Genomic DNA, 25,522 nt, shown 5'->3' with positions numbered 1-25,522 from the left:
GCAACTGAAGGTTGTCACATTTTTTGACATTTTGAGTGAGTATGTACTGATAAAGAAAACTGAGAAGTCACTCTTATGTTTTGTTTGCCATTAAATTTTGAAAAAGGCAATCGAGTAATGATTTGAAAATTGTAATTAAACTGTATTTTAGTATTGAACTTCGTTACGTGAAGAATGACTTTCAGTGACAACATAACGTCATCAAAGAAATTTAGAAAAAAAGCAAGCACTGTTTACTTTGCCATTATTTATTTTGCAAATTGGATTTCATATTATTGTCTGAACACCTGATCCTTTTTTTCTGACTTGAACAGAATTAAACACTAGAATACATACCAAACCGAACAGCCATTTGCACCAAGCTATATGTAAAATAAATAAAACTTCCGCACTCTTAATTTGTGCATTTCTTTAGATTTGGATTTTTTTCCATGTGATTGATTCTCAAACTTGAAAAATGAAATTGCTTTACTTTAGTCATACACTGAAACCTCTGTTGTTCAACAGTTAATTGAAAGTAGACTGAGGCTAAAATTCTTAAAAGTGAAATTATTCATTAATAAACTGGCTTTAACTATTCAATTTGTTTCTTATGACACTCAGTTAGCATATAAGGTAAAAAAGGAACAAGGATCCTGCTTGGTAACAATGTCTGGGAGCAATGAGGACACAATCGCCCTGAGTTTAACTGATTATTATTTACCTAAATTATATCAATCAAATCACATTCAGTTGTGCTGCTGGGATAGCCGTTAATACTTTCTACCAATGAACAGTATTACTTCAGTGCTCTGCATACGACGAAACTCGGAGCCGACGACGAAACTGTGTTACCGGAACTGCTTCTGTTGTTGAAGACGGTAGCATCTTGTGGAGCCACGACTAATTACAGGAACTGGCAATCGTAATTAATACAGCCTCTTCCGGCCCGTCCACTGTCCGTACTCCTGCTCTAGACATCTGGCCGGCTCGCGTACATGATGCCGCCGAAAATGGTATTCTCTACTGCGAGAGCGTTAACACCACACTTCGCACGCTACAAGTGCTGGAACCCATCTCTCCCTCTCTCAGCGCGCTCCGCGCAACAACTCCCTACCCAAAGATTTTACAATGCACAAGCACTGCTTTTATCGTTGCTAGCCGATGCAAATAACAATCCCTTTGGCTTTTTCCCATAGCTTATAAGTTTCGTAGTGAGACACAGGTAAATACAATGAAATCTCAACAGACTTCTACCTAAATTTACACATACAGTGAAGCAATGTCCTTACTTATTAAAAGAAAGCATTTAAATTACAAATATTTGCATACAATTCAGAAAAAAATTATACATCGGTAGCAGGTGCCATGCATCCTGCATTTTCGGTGTTACAACTGGATCATGCAACGTTTTTCCCACGCTACCTTGCTCTCAGCGACTATTGCCTTTGCTTGCTCTTGAAACAATACATCTGTGGAAAACTGTTTGAACATGAAGAAGATAATGTTGGTGAGGGCGCATGACAGCGAGTTCTGTAGCGCTCCCCATACTAAAATTTTATGAGACGAGCATGGGTAAAGAGCGCAAAATGTTTAAAACTGAAACTACAAAGAATATGAGAAATAACACCCTCAGTATGTGTGTACACACACACACACACACACACACACACACACACACACACACACACACACACAAACGCGCGCGCGCGCATAACGCCAAAAATCACGAATTGAAAACGTACAGTAAAACGTACCATAAAACAGAATTAAAATAACACAGCAGAGAGGGGTGGTTGGCTGATCGCTGGAAAAAATGGAACGACCCAGCCACACTGAGACACACCAAAATCTTGCCCCTAAAAGCGTAGGCTGGATTTTCGACTTGTCTCAAAACTTTAAAAGCGTTACCACAATCGTCTCGTCATCGGTTAAACTAGAGGGCAGATCCCCACCCAGATTTGCATTTGCTCTCTCATCACGATATAAAATACACTCAGTAAAAACATGCGTACAGTGACTGGCACACCACAGCCATCACAGACTGGAGGATCCTCTCGCTGCGGCTGTGTTAGGGGAGAGTGCCCAATTACTAGTCGGATCATGGTCACTTAATTCCAAATGGCTCTAAGTACTATCGGACTTAACATCTGAGGTCATCAGTCCCCTAGACTTAGAACTACTTAAACCTAACTAACCTAAGGACATCACACACATCCATGTCCGAGGCAGGATTCGAACCTGCGACCGCAGCAGCAGCGCGGTTCCGGACTTAGGCACCTAGAACAGCTCCGCCACAGCGGCCGGCCCACTTAATTTCTACAATACGTGAGGTACGGTAAGGTCGGATAGCTGGTTTCACCAATCGCAGCTTATTGTGGCTCACTGCCAGCCACGCCTTCCCCCAGAAGCGGATGGATCTCTGACGCGATAGTGAAATGAAAGCCTGCAAGGGAATTGCACATTCTGTCACTTGAAGTTTCTCCAATTCCCACCTGGTCCGGTATATACCAGAATGATAACTGCTTTCCCCGCCATTGAAGGAAGTACAGTTCGTCATGTATTAACTGGACCAGTTTCTCTGCTGGGTACATGTTGGTTGGTTGGTTGATTTGGGGTAGGGGACCAAACAGCGAAGTCATCGGTCCCATCGGATTAGGGAAGGATGGGGAAGGAAGTCGGACGTTCCCTTTCAGAGAAATCATCCCAGCATTTGCCTGAAGCGATTTTGGGAAATCACGGGAACTCTAAATCAGCATGGCCGGACGCGGGTTTGAACCGTCGTCCTCCCGATTTCGAGTCCAGTGTGTTAACCACTGCGCCACTTCTCACGGTCAGCTGGGTACATATGCTGCAATGGTTTTAGAGCACTAAGAGAATCGTTGCAGATTAGAATCCGTCCCGAAGACGGCTAATAACCAGGAACTCAAGACCTTTTTCTTTTTGAAAAATATGTAAAAATCAGCCAACCCGTTGCATAGGTTTTCTATATACCTTGACCAGGTTTCGTCACCTGTAAGGGTGACTTCATCAGAAGGTAAGGTAATGACTGTACATCTTTGACGATACGTTCTTCATGTAATTACCTTACCGTCTGATGAAGTCACCCTTAGAGGTGACGAAACCTGGTCAAGGTATATAGAAAACCTATGCAACGGGTTGGCTGATTTTTACATATTTTTCAAATTTGTGTATACAGTTGGTGCAAACGTCAGCCATGTTCAAAGCTGAACTCAAGACCGCTATTGTCAACTAGCTCAACTGTTTGAATAAAAAATCTCCCCCTCGAATATTACCGAAATCATGTAAAAGCGAAAACTCTGAGAAAGAAGCGGTCAGGGAATGGTTCCCCCGCTGCACGCACTGTGCCCGAACCGCGCCGCACGACAGCAAAATAAATAAGGACGGGAGCTGTGGGGCGGTGGTCGCGCTGAGTACACTAATATGGGCGTGCATTATGAATCGCAGGCCGGCAGCGGCCGACTGGGTGCCCCTAACCAAAACCGCCGCTCCGCACCGCGGCGATGCATTTGGCATGAGCGCCAGGCAGCCGCGTCCCGACCTCCCATAAATCCATAACACGGCGCGCGTTCACGGCGCTGCTGCCTCTAATAGCAAAATAACACACCCGCCACTGCCGTGGCCTGTTATCTGCCCGCTTACACGCCCAGTTTTCGAGATTTGTCCTGCGTGCATAACGGTGATCCCTCTGCTACGTAAGTGTCTCTTTTTCTCGGCAGCTTTTCTTTATTGATGCCGTGAAAATTGCGCCCAGTTACGCAGGTGAAAGTTCAGAATAACGTTCGACTTACGAGGAGTAGTCATAAGGTTTTAGTTATTTACTAGAAAAAAAACAGCGCCAATGAAATTTGCTGATGGTGTTACTCATTATTTACACTACTGGCCACTAAAATTGCTACACCTCGAAGATGACGTGCTGCAGACGCGAAATTTAACCGACAGAAAGAAGATGCTGTGATAAGAAAATGATTAGCTTTTCAGAGCATTCACACAAGGATAGCGACGGTGGCGACACCTACAACGTGCTGACATGAGGAAAGTTTCCAACCGATTTCTCATACACAAACAGCAGTTGACCGGCGTTGCCTGGTGAAACGTTGTTGTGATGCCTCCTGTAAGGAGGAGAAATGCGTACCATCACGTTTCCTACTTTGATAAAGGTCAGATTGTAGCATAAAGGTCAGATTGTAGCCTATCGCGATTGAATTTTATCGTATCGCGACATTGCTGCTCACTTTGGTCGAGATCCAATTACTGTTAGCAGAATATGGAATCAGTGGGTTCAGGAGGGTAATACGGAACTCCGTGCTGGATTACAACGGCCTCATATCACTAGCAGTCGACATGACAGGCATCTTATCCGCATGCCTGTGACGGATCGTGCAGCCACGTCTCGATCCATGAGTCAACAGATGGGGACGTTTGCAAGACAACGACCATCTACAGGAAGAGTTCTACGACGTTTGCAGCAGCATGGAATATCAGCTCGGAGACCGTGGCTGCGGTTACCCTTGACGCTGCATCACAGACAGGAGCGCCTGCGATGGTGTACTCAACGACGAACCTGGGTGCACGAATGGCAAAACGTCATTTTTTCGGATGAATCCATGTTCTGTATACAGCATTACGATGGTCTCATCCGTGTTTGGCGACTTCGCAGTGAACGTATATTGGAAGCGTGTATTCGTCATCGCCATACTGGCGTATCACCCGGCGTGATGATATGGGGTGCCATTAGTTACACGTCTTGGTCACCTCTTGTTCGCATTGATGGCACTTTGAACAGTGGACGTTATATTTCAGATGTGTTACGACCCGTGGCTCTACCCTTCATTCGATCCCTGCGAAACCCTACATTTCAGCAAGATAATGCACGACCGCATGTTGTAGGTCCTGTACGCGCCTTTCTAGATACAGAAAATGTTCGACTGCTGCCCTGGCCAGCACATTCCCCAGATCTCTCACCAATTGAAAACGTCTGGTCAATGGTGGCCGAGCAACTGGCTCGTCACAATACGCCAGTCACTACTCTTGACGAACTGCGGTATCGTGTTTAAGCTGCATGGGCAGCTGTGCGTATACACGCCATGCAAGCTCTGTTTGACTCAATGCCCAGGCGTATCTAGGCCGTCATTACGGCTAGAGGTGGTTATTCTGGGTACTGATTTCTCAGGATCTATGCACCCAAACTGCGTGAAAATGTAATCACATGTCAGTTCTAGTATAATATATTTGTCCAATGAATACCCGTTTATCATCTGCATTTCTTCTTGGTGTAGCGATTTTAATGTCCAGTAGTGTACAGAATCACCCTTTAGTGCGACAAGTTTATCACCAACGATGAATCACTTGACGGAGACCTTCACTGCGGAAGTCAGCATTTTGCCTGTTCATGTATCATTCTATTTCGGAGATCGCCTCGTCATCGTTCTGGATGTGCCGCCACGCAATTGGCTCAAATGGCTCTGAGCACTATGGGACTTAACATCTGTGGTCATCAGTCCCCTAGAACTTAGAACTACTTAAACCTAACTAACCTAAGGACATCACACACATCCATGTCCGAGGCAGGATTCGAACCTGCGACCGTAGCAGTCACGCGGTTCCGGACTGAGCGCCTAGAACCGCTAGACCACGCCACGCAATTGTTACTTTATCCGAGGAAAGAGGAAGAAAGCTCTGGGGGATGTGTCAGGATAATATGGTGGGGGTGAGGGGGTGCGGAATTTGATAACCCAAAGAAGAAGCCCGAATGACGTGTGTAGAATGAGTTGAGTCGTTGTCATGAAGCAAAAACAATCCCCTGGGACAATTCCCCGTGACGTTTTATCTTTAACGGGTGATAACGGTCGCGGAACCTGTAAGGGAAGGGGGACGTCATATTCATTCAGAGGTCGTGCCGGATGTTAGAAACTGATCCATGACTCATAAATACTTTTAGGGTTCCGCGCCTCGGTACAAACGGAACTCTTATAGGATCACTTTATTGTCTGTCAGTCTGTCCGATTGTTAAGACCCCTTCTTCTCAGGTATCAAGTTGAAATTTATGTGACATACTACGATCCCTTAAAGGTGTAAAAAAGGTAAGTTCTAAGTCAGTGCAAGTCAAAAGATATGGCCTTTTTTGATACTCGTAAACTCATTGATCGAATATACGTTTTGTAAAATAAAACCGTCTTTTCCTTGCTGCAGTGTATTTTATTTGTTCCAGACGGGTTTCGCCTTTTTGCTTTAAGGCATCTTCAGTGGAATTTTGTATGATACAGTTTTGTTTTGATATGCGAAATTTTAGCTCATAAATCAGTTCACATCAATTTTTTACGCGAATAAGTGATTACTTACAGTTATTCGAGTTTTTAGGTCGCATCTGCGTTTGCTTTCATATTATAACATGCTGGAGTTCGCACTATAACTTCACTTACGAAATAAAAAAAATATTTTCACGTTACGAACTTATTTTTTCAGAATTTTCATGACCTTTACGGTACTTGCGGTAGAGCACTATTATTCTTCTGTCACCTGTTGTAGATATTTTACCGAAAACAGTGATCTAAAGTCGTAACTACTATGTGTTCATTTTATGTCTCTTCCTATACGGTTTGTTTATGTACTTGTTGCCAAAGTAACGAAGTATGTACCGAAGAGTAATTACTGTGGTGCACTATTGTTCTTCTCCTACTAGCTGTAGTTCTCTCGAAATTTCAATAGTAAGCCTCTTCGTTATTCATAACGCCTCTCTTGTAACGTCTACCAATGGGGTTTGATGAGCATGCCGGTAACTCTCTCGCGACGACTAAACGATAACGTGACTAAACGCTCATCTCTTCGTTGGATCTTCTCTGTCTCTTCTATAAGATCTACCTGATCAGGACTGCATATTGATGAACAATACCCAAGAATCGGTCAAACAAGCACCTTCTAAACTACTTCCTTCGTGAGTGATTTATATTACCTTAAAATTCTTCCTATGAGTCTCAGCCTGCTTCTCCTCCTACTTGTTGTATGTGGTCTTTTCACTTAAGGTGACTCTCGCAGTTACTCCTACATATTTTACGGTAAATATTATTTCCAGGAATTTGTGATCAATAGTGTAGTTGTAAAGTCTAAAATTTCTTTTCATGTAAACGCGCAATATTTTACATTTATTTACATTAAGCACCATCTAGCAGAACCTGCACCATTCGTCAATCTCCTGCAGGTCATTTTCAGATCGATACTGTCTTCTGGCGTTGCTACTTTCTTACAGACAACCGCATCATCGGCGAACAGTCTTAAAGAGCTTCCGACGCTTTCTACTAGTCCATTTATTTACGTTGTAAAGACTGACGGCCTTACCATACTTCCTTGCTTCCTTGGGGTACTCCGGAAATGATCTTTATGTTTGTCAATTTTGACGAGCTGAGTTTTATCTCAATGGAAGTTTCGTATCCAGTGCAAATCTGATCCTATGCGCGGTAAGCTCGTTTTTTTTCTTTTTTCTTTTTTTTTTCGCTAAATCGCAGTGCAGGACGGTGTCAAATGCCTTCCGGAAATCAAGGAACGAGGCATAAACCTCAGCGCTGTTCTCAACAGCGCTATGGATGGATCTCATTGAGGAACAGAGCGAGCTGAGTTTTGCAAGATCGTTGTTTGTGGAATCCATATTGATTTTTATAGAGGAGATCTTCGTTCTCCAAAAACGTGAGCACAAAACATTTTCCGTAATTCTACAATAGATTGACGTCAACTGTATAGGTCTATAATTGTGTGCATGTGTCCAACGGCCCTTCTTGAAAACGGGAATGAGTTGCGCTTTTTTCCAGTCGCTAGGTACTATGACGAAAAAATAAATAATATCCATTTTGGGTTTGGGTTGTGTTAGTAGGTTCAGTTTAGTTTGGTATTACCCGGTATTATGTCACTTGTATCTTGTACCGTGCGTCACAATGTTCTGTTAAAGGTGTGGTGTCACCGCCAGACACCACACTTGCTAGGTGGTAGCTTTAAATCGGCCGCGGTCCATTAGTACATGTCGGACCCGCGTGTCGCCACTTTCAGTGATAGCAGACCGAGCGCCACCACACGGCAGGTCTAGAGAGACGTACTAGCACTCGCCCCAGTTGTACGGACGACTTAGCTAGCGATGCAACACTGACGAAGCCTCGTTTATTTGCAGAGAAGATAGAATAGCCTTCAGCTAAGTCAATGGCTACGACCTAGCAAGGCGCCATAGCAATTGATAGTTATCGTATGAAGCATGTCTCATCAAGAACGATGTATACAAATGATGGATTAAAGTTAAGTATTCCAGAAGCTACGTACTTTTCTTTATAGCATTCATTACGTATCCTGTTTCAGACCTCACGCCATCCTACGTGAGCTTATAGCGTGCATTTCGACCTCCTCTAGCAATATAACAAAAGGATTACCTCTTTTTTGATGAATCTGGTTTTTATGCAGTTCTGTAGAATTTTGTGGACAAGCTATGCTGTGCCACGCCCGTGCAGACTTCTCTGAAGCGTCTTCTCTGCTGTAGGAAATTGCTAAAACTTTCCGACTAACGACTTATACCAAATTATCAAATGCCGAATGAGCACGTCTTTTCACTTTCAGCCATCCGTTTCCAGATGTTTATTGCATAACTGCATTTACAATTCAGTCCACTAACGTGGCGCTTATACATTCTTTCTCTATGAGAACTCAAACAAGGGCGCCGCCGAATTAATAGTAATACTAAATGATTTTACTTTTGCATGGAGCCACAGTCATATAAAATTTTTTGAAAGATGTAACCGCCATTTGACTGCAGAGCAGGTTTTATTTTACAGTCTAGATTTCGGCCTTAGGCCACTATCACCTGTTACAACTGAAACATTTTAAAGCACAATAAAAGTACAAGTGTCAGACAAAGTATTTGAAAAATAGCAGGGCAAACAGTTAAATCAAAGTATGGACTGCATGATTACTTATTATATATCATCAGACGTGAGTAGAACCCAAGTCATCGTAAAACGCATCGTCAGTTACATAAACGACTTTTATAAAAAATAAATGCTACAAAATTTGTGTAATTGCCAGTAAATTAGCATATTACACAAATGATCTCGCATTTGTTCTTTAGAAAATTCGTCAATGTAACCGAAGATACATTTGACGATGACTTGCGTTCTACTCAAGTCTAATGATTTATAATATGTAAGTAACAAATCATGCAAGCCATACATTGATTTAATTGTTTGCCTTGCTATTTTTCTGATACTTCATCTGACACTTGTACATTTATTGAGCGATTATCTGTTGCAATTGCAATATTTGATTATGGCCTAAGACCCGAATATAGATTTTGAAATAAAAACTGTTCTGAAGTAATAAAAAAGCTTTCTTACATTACAATCGAAAAACGTCATTTGTTTTTCTCCTAAAAGATTCCATGATCCCGTCTATTCTTTGTGCGTCTTCTGGGTCCATGGACTGCATATCAGACGTCCTGCAAGTATTCAGTATTCTCCTAGCTTCCGCGCAATGCGGTTATGTCTTTCTTCGTACGCCCTCTCTGTGGGAACGAATAAGAAGCGCACAGTAGGTGTGTCGGTGTTTGACCCCATTACTTTATTTAAACGTCGCAGACATTTTTAGCTGACGCGACAATTCTTCATATAGCGTAACAGGACTTGAACCACAGCGTCCTGTTAGACTACAGTACCCGGCGTTGCTCCAGCTATTTTCGATGAACTGCTGCTAGAAGGGAATCAAGTTCTTTCGCATAATCTTTTTAGAATCTTATAGGTATCTCATCTAGTCCTGATGCCTTTTCGCTACTAAGCGATTGTAGTTACTTATTCTGCGAACGGTGATCTTAATAGCTGTCATTTAGAAGTTCGTACAGTGATTGAAGGAACAGCTCGTTTTACGATCTTACGCAGTGAAACAATTTCGGAAGACCGAATTCAAGCCTCGCGGAGTGGCCGCGCGGTTTAAGGCGCCATGTCCCGGATTGCGCGGTCCCTCCCGCCCGAGGTTCGAGTCCTCCCTCGGGCATGGGCGTGTGTGTTGTTATCAAAAATGGTTCAAATGGCTCTGAGCACTATGGGACTCAACTGCTGTGGTCATAAGTCCCCTAGAACTTAGAACTACTTAAACCTAACTAACCTAAGGACAGCACACAACACCCAGCCATCACGAGGCAGAGAAAATCCCTGACCCCGCCGGGAATCGAACCCGGGAACCCGAGCGTGGGAAGGGAGAACGCTACCGCACGACCACGAGATGCGGGCTGTGTTGTTATCAGCATAAGTTAGTTTAAGTTGCTTTAAGTAGTGTGTAAGTCTTGGGACCGGTGACCTCAGCAGTTTAGTACCTTAGAAATTGACACAGATTTGAACACTGGAGCCGGCCGGAGTGGCCGAGTGGTTCTAGGCGCTACAGTCTGGAACCGCGCGACCGCTACGGTCGCAGGTTCGAATCCTGCCTCGGGCGTGGATGTTTGTGATGTCTTTAGGTTAGTTAGGTTTAAGTAGTTCTAAGTTCTAGGGGACTGATGACCTCAGAAGTTAAGTCCCATGGTGTTCAGAACCATTTTTTTGAACATTTGAACCGAATTCAGTTTTTCGGTCTTCTCTTTGCTATCATCCGTTCGACGCCAGTATAGTGAATGAGAAGATGATTTCTAATCGCTTACTGATTTCATATAAGATCTATATCTCTTAGGATCTTTCCTCAGAGCGGTTGAAAAAAATTAATCTTCAGATTCACTGATCGCTTCACTCATTGTTCTCCTTTCACTCATTTTCGCTTCGTTCGGCTTTTGTTTGTCAGCTAGGTTTAGACCTCTCTTGAATCTGAGATGAAGCTTTCTTCATTTAAGGAGCAGTTTTCTAACATGACTATTAAACCACTGTGGGTTTTTTCCCATCTCTTAAGACCTTGCTTGGAACATCTTTGTCTAAATCATAGTGAACGGTGCTTCCGAATTTTCTTCCATTTGTGCTCCACATCTAGGAAATGTATACAAAAGCCTTGCGAGGGCCCACGGACGAGTATATTTAGATTACGATCAATAGGGATCTAACAGTTTTGTATATACCCGACATCCATGATACTCTTACAGCTGAATGCGAACAACCAGATACTATTTACTACGGATGAAAATGGTTCAAATGGCTTTGAGCACTATGGGACTTAACATCTGAGATCATCAGTCCCCTAGAACTTAGAACTACTTAAACCTAACCAACCTAAGGACATCACACACATCCATGCCCGAGGCAGGATTCGAACCTGCGACCGTAGCGGTCGCGCGGTTCCAGACTGAAGCGCCTAGAACCGCTTGGCCACAACGGCCGGCTGTACGGATGAAGTGCACGCGGACATGGTCTGCTTGCAGAAGCCCTACACCAGGAACGGCATACTAGAAGGTTTTAACCATAGACAAATCATCGTAACAGGTTCATCCAATGCGAAATCTGCGACCGTTGTCACAAATCGAAACCTTACAGTTACACAGATAGCTCATCTAATGTACCGAACACCTCGTAACAGTTGAAATAATGCTGGAAGGAAACAAGTGGGTTATTGCGTCGTTATGTTCCATACCTGACGGACATGCTCAACGAAGCGCTACGACTGGGATGTGTACCTGCGACCTGAAAACAGAAAATACCGTCATAATTAAAAACTCAGAGGACAAGGATCCCTCAGATTCCAAAAGGTATAGGCCTATATGCTTAATTAACACCTTCGCCAAGGTCCAGGAACGATTTCTGTGCGATCGTTTGCTATAGCACAGGAAGCTCCTTGGCCTTAGTCCACACCAGTTCGATTTCAGGGTGGGAAAATCTGTAGATGACGCACTGAGTGAAGTACTAACCACTGTTAATAACACAGAAATCAAATGTGCAGTAGCTGTTCTTATAGACGTTCCGGGGGCCTTTGATAATCTCTGGTGGCCCGCAGTCTTTGCAAGACTCAGAGATATGCAGGTACCTAAGGCACTCTACGATAGCCTATTGCAATACTGTCGAAGTGGTTGAATGGCGCGCGGGAAGTCATAAGTGATCAAAAGAATCAACTTTTGAATACCGTCCTTTGGGATATTGCCTTTGAACCCCTCCTACATAACCTGGATGGGGAAAACCGTGTGAACGGGGCGACAGCATACGCAGATGACCTCCGGGTGATGGTCTCCGCGGACTCAGGAGCGCAACTCGAACACCTGTCAACACAGCTACTCACAAGTGTCAGCCAGTAGTGCAAACATAATAAACTTTGGGTGAGTATACGCAAAACAGTTCATATATTACTCAAAGGAACACTACGAAGTTATCCAACCATAAAACTACAAGACAGCAGCATACACAGTTAACGGAAAACACGATATCTTGGTGTGCAACTCGACGAACGACTATGGTTTGGCGAACACCTCAGAACAACGACTCACAGAGCTGCCAGGATCATGCACAAGGGGTCATACTCAAGATAACACAGTTCAGGGCACCATTACACACATTGAGAACTTACCTTTCTGCTCTCTCTGAGTTTCTGGTCTGTTTCACAGCCAGTGCATGGGCACACCGAGTACGTCTGGTGGCGAAAATGAATATCGTGAGGCGAGGGCAGAGAAGTGCCCTGGTAAGGCTATCAGAAGCTTTCAACACCACATCAGGGAATTACCCTGCGTGGTGCTTGGAACCTTCCCTACCGACATAATCATTCTGTTTCGAGCTGCAATGTACTGGCTGAGGAGGGGTAGATAGGATAAGGTCTATATCTATATCTACATGGATACTCTGCAAATCACATTTAAGTGCCTGGTAGAGGGTTCATCGAACCACCTTCACAATTCTCTTTTATTCCAATCTCGTAACGCGGAAAGAATGAACACCTTTATCTTTCCGTACGAGCTCTGATTTCCCTTATTTTATCGTGGTGATCGTTCCTCTCTATGTAGTTCGGTGTCGACAAAACATTTTCGCATTCAGAGGAGAAAGCTGGTGATTGGAATTTCGTGAGACGATTCCGTCGCAACGAAAAACGCCTTTCTTTTAATGATTTCCAGCCCAAATTCTGTATCATTTCTGTGACACCCTCTCCCATATTTCGCGATAATACAAAACGTGCAGCCATTCTTTGAACTTTTTCGATGTACTCCGTCAGTCCTATCTGGTAAGGATCCTACACCGCGCAGCAGTATTCTAAAAGACGACGGACAAGCGTAGCGTAGCCAGTCTCCTTAATAGGTCTGTTACATTTTCTAAGTGTCCTGCCAATAAAACGCAGCCTTTGGTTAGCCTTCCCCAAAACATTTTCTATGTGTTCTTTCCAATTTAAGTTGTTAGTAATTGTAAAACTAGGTATTTAGTTGAATTTATGGCTTTTAGATGAGGCTGATTCATCGTGTAATCAAAGTTTAACGAGTTCCTTTTAGCACTCATGTAGATGACCTCACACTTTTCATTATTTAGGGTCAATTGCCACTTTTCGCACCATTCAGATATTTCTTCTAAATCGTTTTGCAGTTTGTTTTGATCTTCTGATGACTTTATTAGTCGATAAAAGACAGCGTCGTCTGCAAACAACTGAAGACGGCTGCTCAGATTGTCTCCAAAATCGTTTATATAGATAAGGAACAGCAAAGGGCCTAGAACACTACCTTGGGGGAACGCCTGGAATTACTTCTGTTTTACTCGATGACTTTCTGTCAGTTATTGCGAACTGTGACCTCTGTGACAGGAAATCGCAAATCCAGTCACATAACTGAGACGATATTCCATAAGCAAACAATTTTACTGCGGGCAGCTTGTGTGGTACAGTGTCAAAAGCCTTCCGGAAATCCAGGAATACGAAATCGAGATTGCCGGACAGGACATCACCTAGAAGCTCCAACTCGTTAAACGGCTGGTAGATACCTGGCAAAGAGAATGGAAGTCCAGCTGTAAGGGTCGTAGGGTATATCCTTTCTTCCTGGACATCAGGGGAAGTGTGAGACTGAGCCGTATCACTCCCAACCGTGACATGGTTCAGTTTCTGACAGCTCATGGACCTTACCTTGCCCATTTCCACCACGTAGGCCTCAGCCATAGTGCTACTTCTACATGTGGGGGAACATGTACTTTCTCACTGTCACCGATGCAAGGTAGCAATGGTTCAAATGGCTCTGAGCACTATGGGACTCAACTGCTGTGGTCATTAGTCCCCTAGAACTTAGAGCTACTTAAACCTAACTAACCTAAGGACATCATACACATCCATGCCCGAGGAAGGATTCGAACCTGCGACCGTAGCAGTCGCACGGCTCCTGACTGCGCGCCTAGAACCGCGAGACCACCGCGGCCGGCACAAGGCAGCACACCAGACACCAACGCAGTATAACAATGACATGATAGGGGCAAAAAGAGACAAAGACGAGTGAGAGATAATAAATAAAATCGCTGGTGATGTCTCAAGGACGTTACATGACGAAACAGACAGACATGGCGGTATAACAGAGCACTGCAACACACGAGGCACGTAAGACAGCAGTCCCAATTCGTACACCAATACAGAGGGCCGGCCTGAGTGGTCGAGCGGTTCTAGGCACTACAGTCTGGAACCGCGTGACCGCTGCGGTCGCAGGTTCGAGTCCTGCCTCGGGCATGGATGTGTGTGATGAGACAAAGACGAGTGAGAGATAATAAATAAAATCGCTGGTGATGTCTCAAGGACGTTACATGACGAAACAGACATGGCGGTATAACAGAGCACTGCAACACACGAGGCACGTAAGACAGCAGTCCCAATTCGTACACCAGTACAGAGGGCCGGCCTGAGTGGCCGAGCGGTTCTAGGCACTACAGACTGGGCAATACCGAAACACACACTTACTCAAACACCAACAAGTATCGCAGACAGCCTTACATAAAATCTAGAATAATTAAACTTTATTAGAATAAACAGCGTAATGTAATCAACCTGTAAACCTGTTCTAGGTCAAATATAAATAGCAGGAATATCCATCGCGCCGTCATTGTACCGCTGTTGGAATGTAACACTTCTAACTGAACACTTAGTATATAAGCAGGTACAATTCAAAACACATAATACAGCAACTGAAGGTTAATTAATAACCCTAAGAAATAACGTACTTTACACTCATACACCACTGCCCTTTCCACAATCTACACAATAGTACTAATGTTTTTGTAAATAGTGTTTAGAAATATTAATCCCTGAATTAAACTGTAGCGAACTGGGATTTCAAGGCTCGTAGAAGTTTCAAGGCTTTCAGAACAGGCTGGCTCTGATACGGTAACATTTCTCTCTCTGAAACTTCCTGGCAGATTAAAACTGTGTGCCGGACCGAGACTGGAACTCGGGACCTTTGCCTTTCTCGCATATCAGCGCACACTCCGCTGCAGAGTGAGAATCTCATTCTGGAAACATCCCCCAGGCTGTGGCTAAGCCATGTCTCCGCAATGTCCTTTCTTTCAGGAGTGCTAGTCCTGCAAGGTTCGCAGGAGACCTTCTGTAAAATTTGGAATGTAGAAGTAAAACTGTGAGGACGGGGCGTGAGTCGTGCTTGGGTAGCTCTGGTGGTAGAGCACTTGCCCGCGAAAGGCAAAGGTCCCGAGTTTGAGTCTCGGTCCGGCACACAGTTTTAATCTGCCAGGAAGTTTCACATCAGAGCACACTCCGCTGCAGAGTGAAAATCTCATTCTGGATTTCTTTCTCTATCCGAGTCTTTCCTATCATGTGTCAAATGGTTCAAATGGCTCTGAGCACTATGGGACTTAACATCTTAGGTCATCAGTCCCCTAGAACTTAGAACTACTTAAACCTAACTAACCAAAGGACATCACACACATCCATGCCCGAGGCAGGATTCGAACCTGCGACCGTAGCAGTCCCGCGGTTCCGGACTGCAGCGCCAGAACCGCACGGCCACCGCGGCCGGCCCTGTCATCTGTCATCACATCTACTTAAAATATGAATATTTTTGTGTTTCTCTTTCAATTTGTAATGTACTTTTAATTTATTATTATTTCCATTGTAATTACTGAAAACAATAACTGCTCCTTCTAATATGGTATATGTTTTGCAATCTAAATGAAAAACTGTAAAATGAACGACCAGTTATAAAATGTTAAGGCAACAGGTCTCTAAATGAGCAATAAATCACATGAAATCCGCATATTCATCATCATCAGGGAATATTTTATGCTGAAAATTCAGGTACAACATTCGTTGTAAAAGCTATAGTCATAGTTGCTATCGCAGCCTGGTGCAAGTCTTTCGCGTTGACGCCACTTCGGCGACTTGCGTGTCGATGGGGATGAGGTGATGATGATAAGGACAACACAACACCCAGTCCCTGAGCGGAGAAAATCTCCGACCCAGCCGGGAATCGAACCGGGGCCGTTAGGTATGACATTCCGTCGCGCTGACCAGTCAGCTACCAGGGGTGGACGTTTCAAAGGTTTAAACCTCCATCATCTAGTGGATTTATATGTGTCAATACGACACGTGCTTGTTGTGTTACGACTTTAGGGTAACCTTTGGCACTGTCTAGTTGTCGTGTGCTAATACAGGATAGAAGGAAGACAGAGGGTTTCAGGTTAGTCTCCAATTTCCGAACGGTGAGAATCAAATGCAGAAAGAAAATTCCCAGTGAAGGCAGGCTGGTGACTTGGATCAGCGCCAAACACTGTCACAGGGCACCTACTACAGATGCGGATTCTGGGACTCGGCAGGATGCAAGGAGCACGACATCCATGGGATTCGCGGTATCTGGTTAGTACGGTTTATTTGCAATCAGACTAACCACTACACTGGAGGCTAATTCTAAACACTAGAAAAAGCAAAGGAGGCAACTGGTTGCACAACAGAAATCAGTGGCAGAATCCACGAGGTGGGCGCTGACAGAAGTAGCGGTCACTAGCAGTATGTTAAGTAAGCACATGAGAGCAGCACTCCAAGTGAGAAAAACAGACATTACGGAGCTTGAGGCGTAGCGCCGTATAACGATCCTGCCTTGGAGGCGGTTAAGTGGGAGATGTGTCTTAGAGCTGGATAGTGACAGATGGTGATGCGAGACTGGACGCACACGTAGTTTATGTGTCAGCCGGTAGAGGACAATATTGGATAGGGGGACTGTGATTTTAGTTTCGATTGTGACCACTAGAGTGTACTAAAGTAATAGAATGTTTTTCATAAACTGTTCTAGTATTTTCATAAAGTGTTATTATGTCTTTTTGTGTATGTAAAATGTTATAAATGTGTTTTAGCAGTATGAATGATGCGTGAGTGTGGTTTAAGGTTAATATGAAGATAATTGTTTAACGAGTTATGTAATACGATTTAGTGTGTGAACATTTCGAAGAAGTATGGATATGGACAAAGGGGATTTTGTAGAACAGATTTGTAAAGTAAGTTTATGGTAAAGGAAAAGTTAATTCAGGTATAAATAACAATAGTAAATAACTTTATGCATAAACAAAACTTCAGCATATTAGATAATTGTGTTGGTGAAAAGTGCAGCCATTAGATTTACTATTCTGCGATTGGTTATTGATGAAAAGCGCGGATTGACGCTGGAGAATGTTGTTGTGCTATTGGCTGTTGAGTAAACTGACCAATGGTAAAGCAGCATTCTTCGCGCGCCTTTCTCTGCTGGTAGAGAAGAATTAGAGTATTCTAGAGAGGAGTGGGGGCCTAGCCATGAAACAGTTCGGACATGTGTAGTAGTAGTTCCGATGGAAACGATAAGTTGCCAGATCTAGCAGTGTCTCATACATCAAAAGTGTGGTAAAGTGACGGCATGATTATTCCGATGGGCGTGTAGAAATTTCGGAATTTTTAAGTGAATTTTGTGACGAAAAAATACATTATTCCGCGTGGCGTATTGAGCAGGTCGGAGGCTAAAAACTGTGACTGCATTTGGTACCGACAGACTTAATATTTGGCGAGCATTCTCAATCAAAAACAATCAGTATTTTTGTATCTATTACGTTTTCGGGAAAATGCAACACCATAAACTTGCTAACGTGAGTGAAACGGATTGTGAGTGACTGTGTTAAGACTTTCAGAATCTCGTAATTGAAGACAAAATTTCCGAACTTTCATTTGTGTGAAAATTTTCTCCCGAAACGTAGATTAGTGACTTAAATTGCAGCCTGGTTCACGTCGAAGTACAGTAGGTTTCACTCGGCTATCCTACTGATGATCTGCTGAGACAATGTTCACAGGTAGGTGCAGGTTCGTCGTAAAGGGACGGAAGGAACCGCGCCGCCGCAAGCTGACCACGGTATCGGGGCCCCACCGATCTCACTGAGAACTCCCTTTTTAAAGAATCGTGGTCGCGCACTCTTTCTCCCTTCCTGTAGTCGACCACCAATATACCGGTAAATAACATGCTTTGGTCAATATTCAGAGTCGCTCAGCACCTCCAGGGCGCCTCTGGCCGTTCACATTTAAATTCCTCCCCCCCCCCCCCCCCCTCTCCACTTAGGGATGTTTCTGGACTTTACATTAACAAACTCCAAGATTGGTAACAACAGTGTTCAGCTGAAAGCTAAACGTCTCTGCCACTCCGCTAACAGCCAACAACAACAGTGTTTTACGTCACTTGGCTCCGCCCTCCGTCCTTCTGTGAGTGGGGACCTCAACAGTAGCACTCTAACCTGTGTAAACCCACTGACGTTGCAGATCTCAGGAGCAAGTATCAAGCTTGTTGCCTCTGTAAGACGTGCCTTTTCGTGGCCACTTTATACCGTGACGCCTTACAACAGCATCTAAGCGGTGGATGGAGTTACCAGTTAATTCTCTGAAGTGAAACTTTACCCTGGAGAAGCTACGCAGAGCGTCTGCAATTTGCAGGGTTATAATGTTACTCTTTAGCTCCGGTAACATAAACGCTACCACTTTTGCCTGTTCTCTGCATTCTGTCTCTGATTTCCTGTCTTGGAGTGCACTAGAAAGCTCCAAATAGCCTTATGCGTAGCAACGTACAGGTAATTAAGTCATCAACATATGATGTAGTGGAGAATCAAAACACTATTGCAGAAAATTGTTTTGGAGGTATTTTTTACAAAAAACTAAACGTAAATGCAAATGCGGAAATGGAACAACTAAAACAGAACACCTCTAGTGGTCACAAGCTCTTTTCTCTGTCGTGATACATCACATGTAAACTGCCACACTTTTTAAACGTAGATGGAGTCTGGAAACTAATAGGTGGAAAGAATAGGTAGCAAAAACGGAAACATCTCTAAATAAGAACAACAAATAGCAAAACAGCACTATTATTTCAGAGTACGTTTTAAAGCATTGTGGTGATCATTGGTTGAGATAATCAATACAAACGTTAGGCTAAATATTTCAAGTGGTATACAAATCCTTCTCCGTCAAGATTGCCGCGCGGGATAGTTGCATGGTCTATGGCGCCCTGTCACGGTTCGCGCAGTTCCCCGGTCGGAGGTTCGAGTCCTCCCTCAGGCATGAGTGTGTTTGTTGTCCCTAGCGTAAGTTAGTTTCAGTCAGATTAAGTAGTGTGTAAGCTTAGGGACCGACGACCTCTGCAGTCTGGTCCCATAGGATCTTACCATCAATTTCCAATTTTTTTTCTGTCAAGACTATATAGCTTAAATTTTGTACTCGTTTATGTAACCAAGTGACGTATTACGGACCTTAAGTGCAATAATTATGTTGCCAACAGTGGTAACATTGTAAGTAAATAACAATTTTGGCTGGAATTTAGAAATGAAAGGATTGGGAGGAAGCGGGCTAAGGTTTGGGTACACTAGCATTGTGGGGTTGTTAACCCTACATCTGCTACGTGCTCTTTCTCACTTGGAACTCTGCCTACCCAAAAGCTACTGCATGAAATAAATATGCAAACTCCAGTCCACTGATCTAAGCTGTATGCTGTCTACTAACACGAGATTTAAACGAAGAGACATGACGTGGTGCTTCGGACGACGGAAAATTGCACGAAGAATCCGCCTCATATAGCGATATGCACTAAAATTTACGGAAAAACGAAAACTGAGAGTACTTTGCTACACCCTAACCTACACAGTAAAATACACAGATATAGCTTACTTCTTCGCAGGAATATGTGAAAAAGCAAAAACTAAACTATATTACTCTACACTGCTACTGCTGCTACCGCTGTAGGCGCGTCCTCTCACCTCTGATGAGTCAAACGTTTAGCCTCTATTATCTTGTAAGACAGGAGTGTCCACAACACACCCATTACGAAGATGTACAAAAAAGATAGAAAAGAGAAACGTCTGCTCACCGAAACTTCTGAAAATAAACATCCTTCTTTAATGAGAATGAGATTTTCACTCTGCAGCGGAGTGTGCGCTGATATGAAACTTCCTGGTAGATTAAAACTGTGTGCCCGACCGAGACTCGAACTCGGGACCTTTGCCTTTCGCGGGCAAGTGCTCTACCATCTGAGCTACCCAAGCACGACTCACGCCCGGTACTCACAGCTTTACTTCTGCCAGTATCTCGTCTCCTACCTTCCAAACTTTACAGAAGCTCTCTTGCGAAACTTGCAGAACTAGTACTCCAGAAAGAAAGGATATAGCGGAGACATGGCTTAGCCACATCCTGGGGGATGTTTCCAGAATGAGATTTTCACTCTGCAGCGGAGTGTGCGCTGATATGACTGGCAGATTAAAACTGTGTGCCCGACCGAGAAAGGCAAAGGTCCCGAGTTCGAGTCTCGGTCGGGCACACAGTTTTAATCTGCCAGGAAGTTTCATATCAGCGCACACTCCGCTGCAGAGTGAAAGTCTCATTCTGGAAACATCCCCCAGGCTGTGGCTAAGCCATGTCTCCGCTATATCCTTTCTTTCGGGAGTACTAGTTCTGCAAGTTTCGCAACAGAGCTTCTGTAAAGTTTGGAAGATAGGAGACGAGATACTGGCAGAAGTAAAGCTGTGAGTACCGGGCGTGAGTCGTGCTTGGGTAGCTCAGATGGTAGAGCACTTGCCCGCGAAAGGCAAAGGTCCTGAGTTCGAGTCTCGGTCGGGCACACAGTTTTAATCTGCCAGGAAGTTTCATATCAGCGCACACTCCGCTGCAGAGTGAAAATCTCATTCTGGAAACATCCCCCAGGCTGTGGCTAAGCCATGTCTCCGCTATATCCTTTCTTTCAGGAGTACTAGTTCTGCAAGTTTCGCAAGAGAGCTTCTGTAAAGTTTGGAAGGTAGGAGACGAGATACTGGCAGAAGTAAAGCTGTGAGTACCGGGCGTGAGTCGTGCTTCGGTAGCTCAGATGGTAGAGCACTTGCCCGCGAAAGGCAAAGGTCCCGAGTTCGAGTCTCGGTCGGGCACACAGTTTTAATCTGCCAGGAAGTTTCATCCTTCTTTAATGTTCAAAGTAGTCTGAATGATTGGGCCCAAGTCGTAGTAAGAGAAACACACGCGAAATATCACAGGACCACGTCCGGCCTCGGCTGGATCTTCCACATACTGTGGGGTAAACGCCTGATTGCGCAGTGAGCGCAATCAGTGCCTGAGAAGAAAGAAAATCGCGATCTGTCAGATCACATTATGCGCCTCCAATCAATTATTGACAGTTTCCATATTTTTTGTTCAATTGAAAACTTTCAATTGTTTAGGTCGCTCTGAACAATAGTCCTTTGGGGGACATTCAATTAAAAATGTTAACTGCATGCAGCACCCTTCGCGATGTTCACTTGGAAATTGATTCAGATGGACCAACCACCAACAATAGCACTTGCTGTCGCGTTTGTAACTGTCATTGATATGGCCTCGTCTCGGTCCCTGTTGATTAGAATTTTTTACGACCATAGTTTGCGGCGATTCAACTGTTTTACTGGTGGCTTTATGCAGGAGTCTCCATTATCAGTTCTTGAACGTATTGCATTAGATTAAATATTTTTTTCAGGTGAAGTTCCGTATTATGGGGCTAATATAAAGATCACCTGATGTAATAAGTGTTCCAGTACAAAAGTCTTACTGGGGCCTTAAATTATGCGATCTAATTGCGCCCAAATGATACAACTTCATACAACAATAAAGTTCCGCCAGTCTGCGAGTGTGTGGTAAACTTCAGCTAAGTGCATAAGCTCAGAGAAAGAAAAAGAGAACCACACTGCTGTAACCAAACCACCACACTAATTTTGGGACATCTCTTGAGCTAACCGACTACTCTCTTAGGTTACTCCCTGTGCCTGTGACATTCACGATTCTCAATTTTCCTCCTGATTTCATTTACGCTGATGTATCTTGCAGTGGTATCCTCCATACTGCTTTCATTGCCTTTTTTCAGTACAGTATCATTTTTGTTCCTCCACATTTGCTTCCTGACATTTATAAGTTCTTTTCTGTTTCATGACATTATTCCTTTCCTGTCCCATCATTTTTGTTAGTGATATGGTTCCTGAAACATGACATTTACCATAACATCTCTCCCCGTAATCTGTAAAATTTCTTTTAGCATTTGTTTTACCTCCTCCATTTCACTGCGCCACTGAGGAAAGAAGGTAAATACACAATAATAGGAAATAAATGATAACTTTAAATATCTCTAACGTAAGCGAAAACTTAAAACATCTCTTATCTAAGCAATCCATAGTTTATTTATCACAACATATATCAATACTTTACGAAAGTTCAGCAAAAGGGTAAAGCAATCTTTCTCTTTCCACTTCGCTCTTTACCCATCACTCTGTCAATATTTTCACCCTGGAGACATGGTGTAGCCCATAGCATCTCCAAATCTGTGTCATTTGCACGTGTTTATGCAGGTGTTGGAAGTCTCCAAATCCTATACGGCCTATTGAAGACACTGAAAAATTTCTTGCACAAAGCTGTGCGCTTATTAGACACCCTACGCTAAAGTACTAAAACTTTTTGCCCCACATGAAAAAACGTCCCTCACATGCTTCTTAAATTACTTCTTCCTGAGGTCTGCAGCTTATTTTATATTCTGTAATGCAGTGTCAATGGGGATTTCTTCGCCCAAGAGACTATCTTCTTAATCCTGTTGGAAGGTTCCTTTTTCTTTAAAAATAAGCCTGGTGGTAATTTAGTTAACTTGTTTGGTAACTCATTCAGGATATTTTGGAAGGACCTGAGATGCAGGTCCCACATACGATGTTTCTGATGAGAATGGAGCTTACACGACTTGCCAGTTCCTTCTCACCCCGTCCGCAGGATTCGGAGAGGCCTGGTACAAGAAAATCAAAATGGGTTTAATTTTGTGCCTTCTCATTACTTGCAACCAATGTTGTGACCTGAATTACGCCCCATTGTGCACAATTGTGCATCTTACTGGCATCACACCACGTAATAAGCATCTTTCAAAAGCTATAGCAACATATTTCCTTTAGTTCTCCTCAAAGGCAAATAGGAAACAAACTTTGGGGTTAACTCAATAGTCACCAAAACAAATGAAAAGCCTTAACATGTGTGTGGGACTGGCCCAAATGAGTCTGTTGCCACTATATCAACCTCATCGGAATGACTGGATATTTCGTCGCTGCATATGACACTGTTGGTGGCTTAGTCTTTTGACAAGTTTTACAGATCATTAAAACACATCTTATCATTTTTAAAATGTTATTAAAGTAGCATATCTCGGGCAATTTGTTGAAGCGTTTGACTACTTCAAAGCACGCGTAGCTCAGATGGATGTACCAGACTAGTTTATTTACTGGACCATCCAGTATGTCCAGTGACCACTGGCAGTCATCCGGAACTTTACATTTCAACAAGAGATAATATTTTGTCAAGTAAATTTGGTGCAATGCCACAATGTGTTTGTCGACCACTCGTTCTTAGCGTCCCTCAATATAGGATCTTTGTCCTGTTCATAGGTGATGTCTTCAAGTGACGTTGTGACATAAATTTCAGATGTGGCAGTCTTCAAATATAGCAAATTAAAATTGATCTCTCGTAGGTTTCCTTCCACACTATGTCCTAAGCCACTGGGTGCAACATGACAGGGCATCAGCTATTATAATGTGCTTATCAGTTACGTACTCTATGGTCGAATGGTACTCTTGTAGAAGGAGGGTCCATCGGGGTAACCTCCAGTATATTATTTTTATGGACATTAGAAACTTCAGTGCTCAGTGATCCATGTATATTTCAGTTGTCTTGTTGAATAAAAAAGACCAGAACTTTGTGAAAAACCCAGACAACAGCGAGTGCCTTGAGGTGGGAGACTGAGTAATTCCGTTCATTTAGAGAAAGGTTCAAATGGTTCAAATGGCTCTGAGCACTATGGGACTTAACATCTATGGTCATCAGTCCCCTATAACTTAGAACTACTTAAACCTAACTAACCTAAGGACATCACACACATACATGCCCGAGGCAGGATTCGAACCTGCGACCGTAGCAGTCGCGCAGTTCCGGACTGAGCGCCTAGAACCGCTAGACCACCGCGGCCGGCTTTAGAGAAAGAATATGACTTGCAAAAGATATGGTCTTCTCGGCTAAGGGATCATTCTCTTCCATCTCTTAAAATAATATCGCTCCAAGACCTGTCAACGAGTTTTCTGTCATGACGCAAAATTCTTTGCTCAGATCTGGAAAGCCAACATGTATGGATTTACTAAGGTAATCTTTATGGTTTGAAACTCTTGCTGTGATTTCTGACACCCATCTTACGCCACGCTCTTTCCTGTAAAGTCACATAGTCACGGAATAGATAAAACATCAGTATTGATAAAACGCTTATAAAAATGACATAATTCTAAGAGACCCCTGAGTTGTTTCTTCGTTTTTGGTATGGCAAATTCCATAATCGCCTGAATTTTGTCTGGATTGGGCTGAATCCCATCCACACAGAGGATGTAGCCAACAAACTTAATGTTTCATTTGCCAAACCGTGACTTTTGGAAGTCGGCCGGTGTGGCCGAGCGGTTCTAGGCGCTTCAGTCTCGAACCGCGCGACCGCTACGGTCACAGGTTCGAATCCTGGCTCGGGCATGGATGTGTGTGATGTCCTTAGGTTAGTTAGGTTTAAGTAGTTCTAAGTTCTATGGGACTGATGACCTCAGATGTTAAGTCCCATAGTGCTCAGAGCCATTTGAACCATTTTTTGACTTTTGGAAATTTATCCTCATATCAGCCTGACAAAAACATATAGTAGTCGATTCAGCACTTCATTATGTTATGCCCAGTATCCCACCATGATCAAAATATCGTCAACATAGGGTATCAGTCACGCTATTAAGTCGTCAGGTAACATAGTGTACCCTCTTATAAACGCCGCTGAAGGTACATTCAACCTGGTAGGAAGCCGCCTATACTGGTAGCAAGTCCTGAAGAGCAAGAACGCCGTATACTGGCGGCTTGCAGGGTGCAGTACTATTTTCCAACATCTGGCACACAAATCAGTTGAGCATTGGACTTTCACGCATGGAACATCTGCAGTAGTTCATCTAGACTCTCAGGTCTATCTGTTTCTGAAAGAATGACACTGTTTACCTGCCTGGAGTCCAGAGCCAACCTGTCAGAATCATTTCATTTTGGCACCGCCAAGGAAGGACAGTTACAAGAGCTTGCAGCTGTCTCAGTT

The 25,522-nt window shown here is 43.6% G+C and overlaps 2 protein-coding genes across 3 annotated transcripts in view; one reads left to right on the top strand and one right to left on the bottom strand.

Moving 5' to 3' along the window:
- Nucleotides 1-25,522, top strand: part of LOC126474763 (GTP-binding protein Rhes) — a 626,634-nt gene that overhangs the window by 103,630 nt on the left and 497,482 nt on the right. The gene's annotated exons all lie outside the window — the stretch shown is intronic.
- Nucleotides 1-25,522, bottom strand: part of LOC126473356 (calcium uptake protein 3, mitochondrial-like) — a 588,948-nt gene that overhangs the window by 254,101 nt on the left and 309,325 nt on the right. Inside the window, exon 3 of one of the 2 annotated variants that reach the window (XM_050100359.1) lies at nt 11,572-11,621. The exons of the other annotated variant lie outside the window; for it this stretch is intronic. The gene's annotated coding sequence lies outside the window, so the exon portion shown is untranslated. The remainder of the gene's footprint in view (nt 1-11,571; nt 11,622-25,522) is intronic. 2 annotated transcript variants of the gene reach the window in all.

The sequence above is a fragment of the Schistocerca serialis genome, chromosome 4 (genome assembly GCF_023864345.2).
Source record: "Schistocerca serialis cubense isolate TAMUIC-IGC-003099 chromosome 4, iqSchSeri2.2, whole genome shotgun sequence".
NCBI classification, from domain to species: domain Eukaryota; kingdom Metazoa; phylum Arthropoda; class Insecta; order Orthoptera; family Acrididae; genus Schistocerca; species Schistocerca serialis.
Note: the sequence above shows the minus strand (reverse complement) of the source record. Positions and strands in the feature narration are given on the sequence as shown.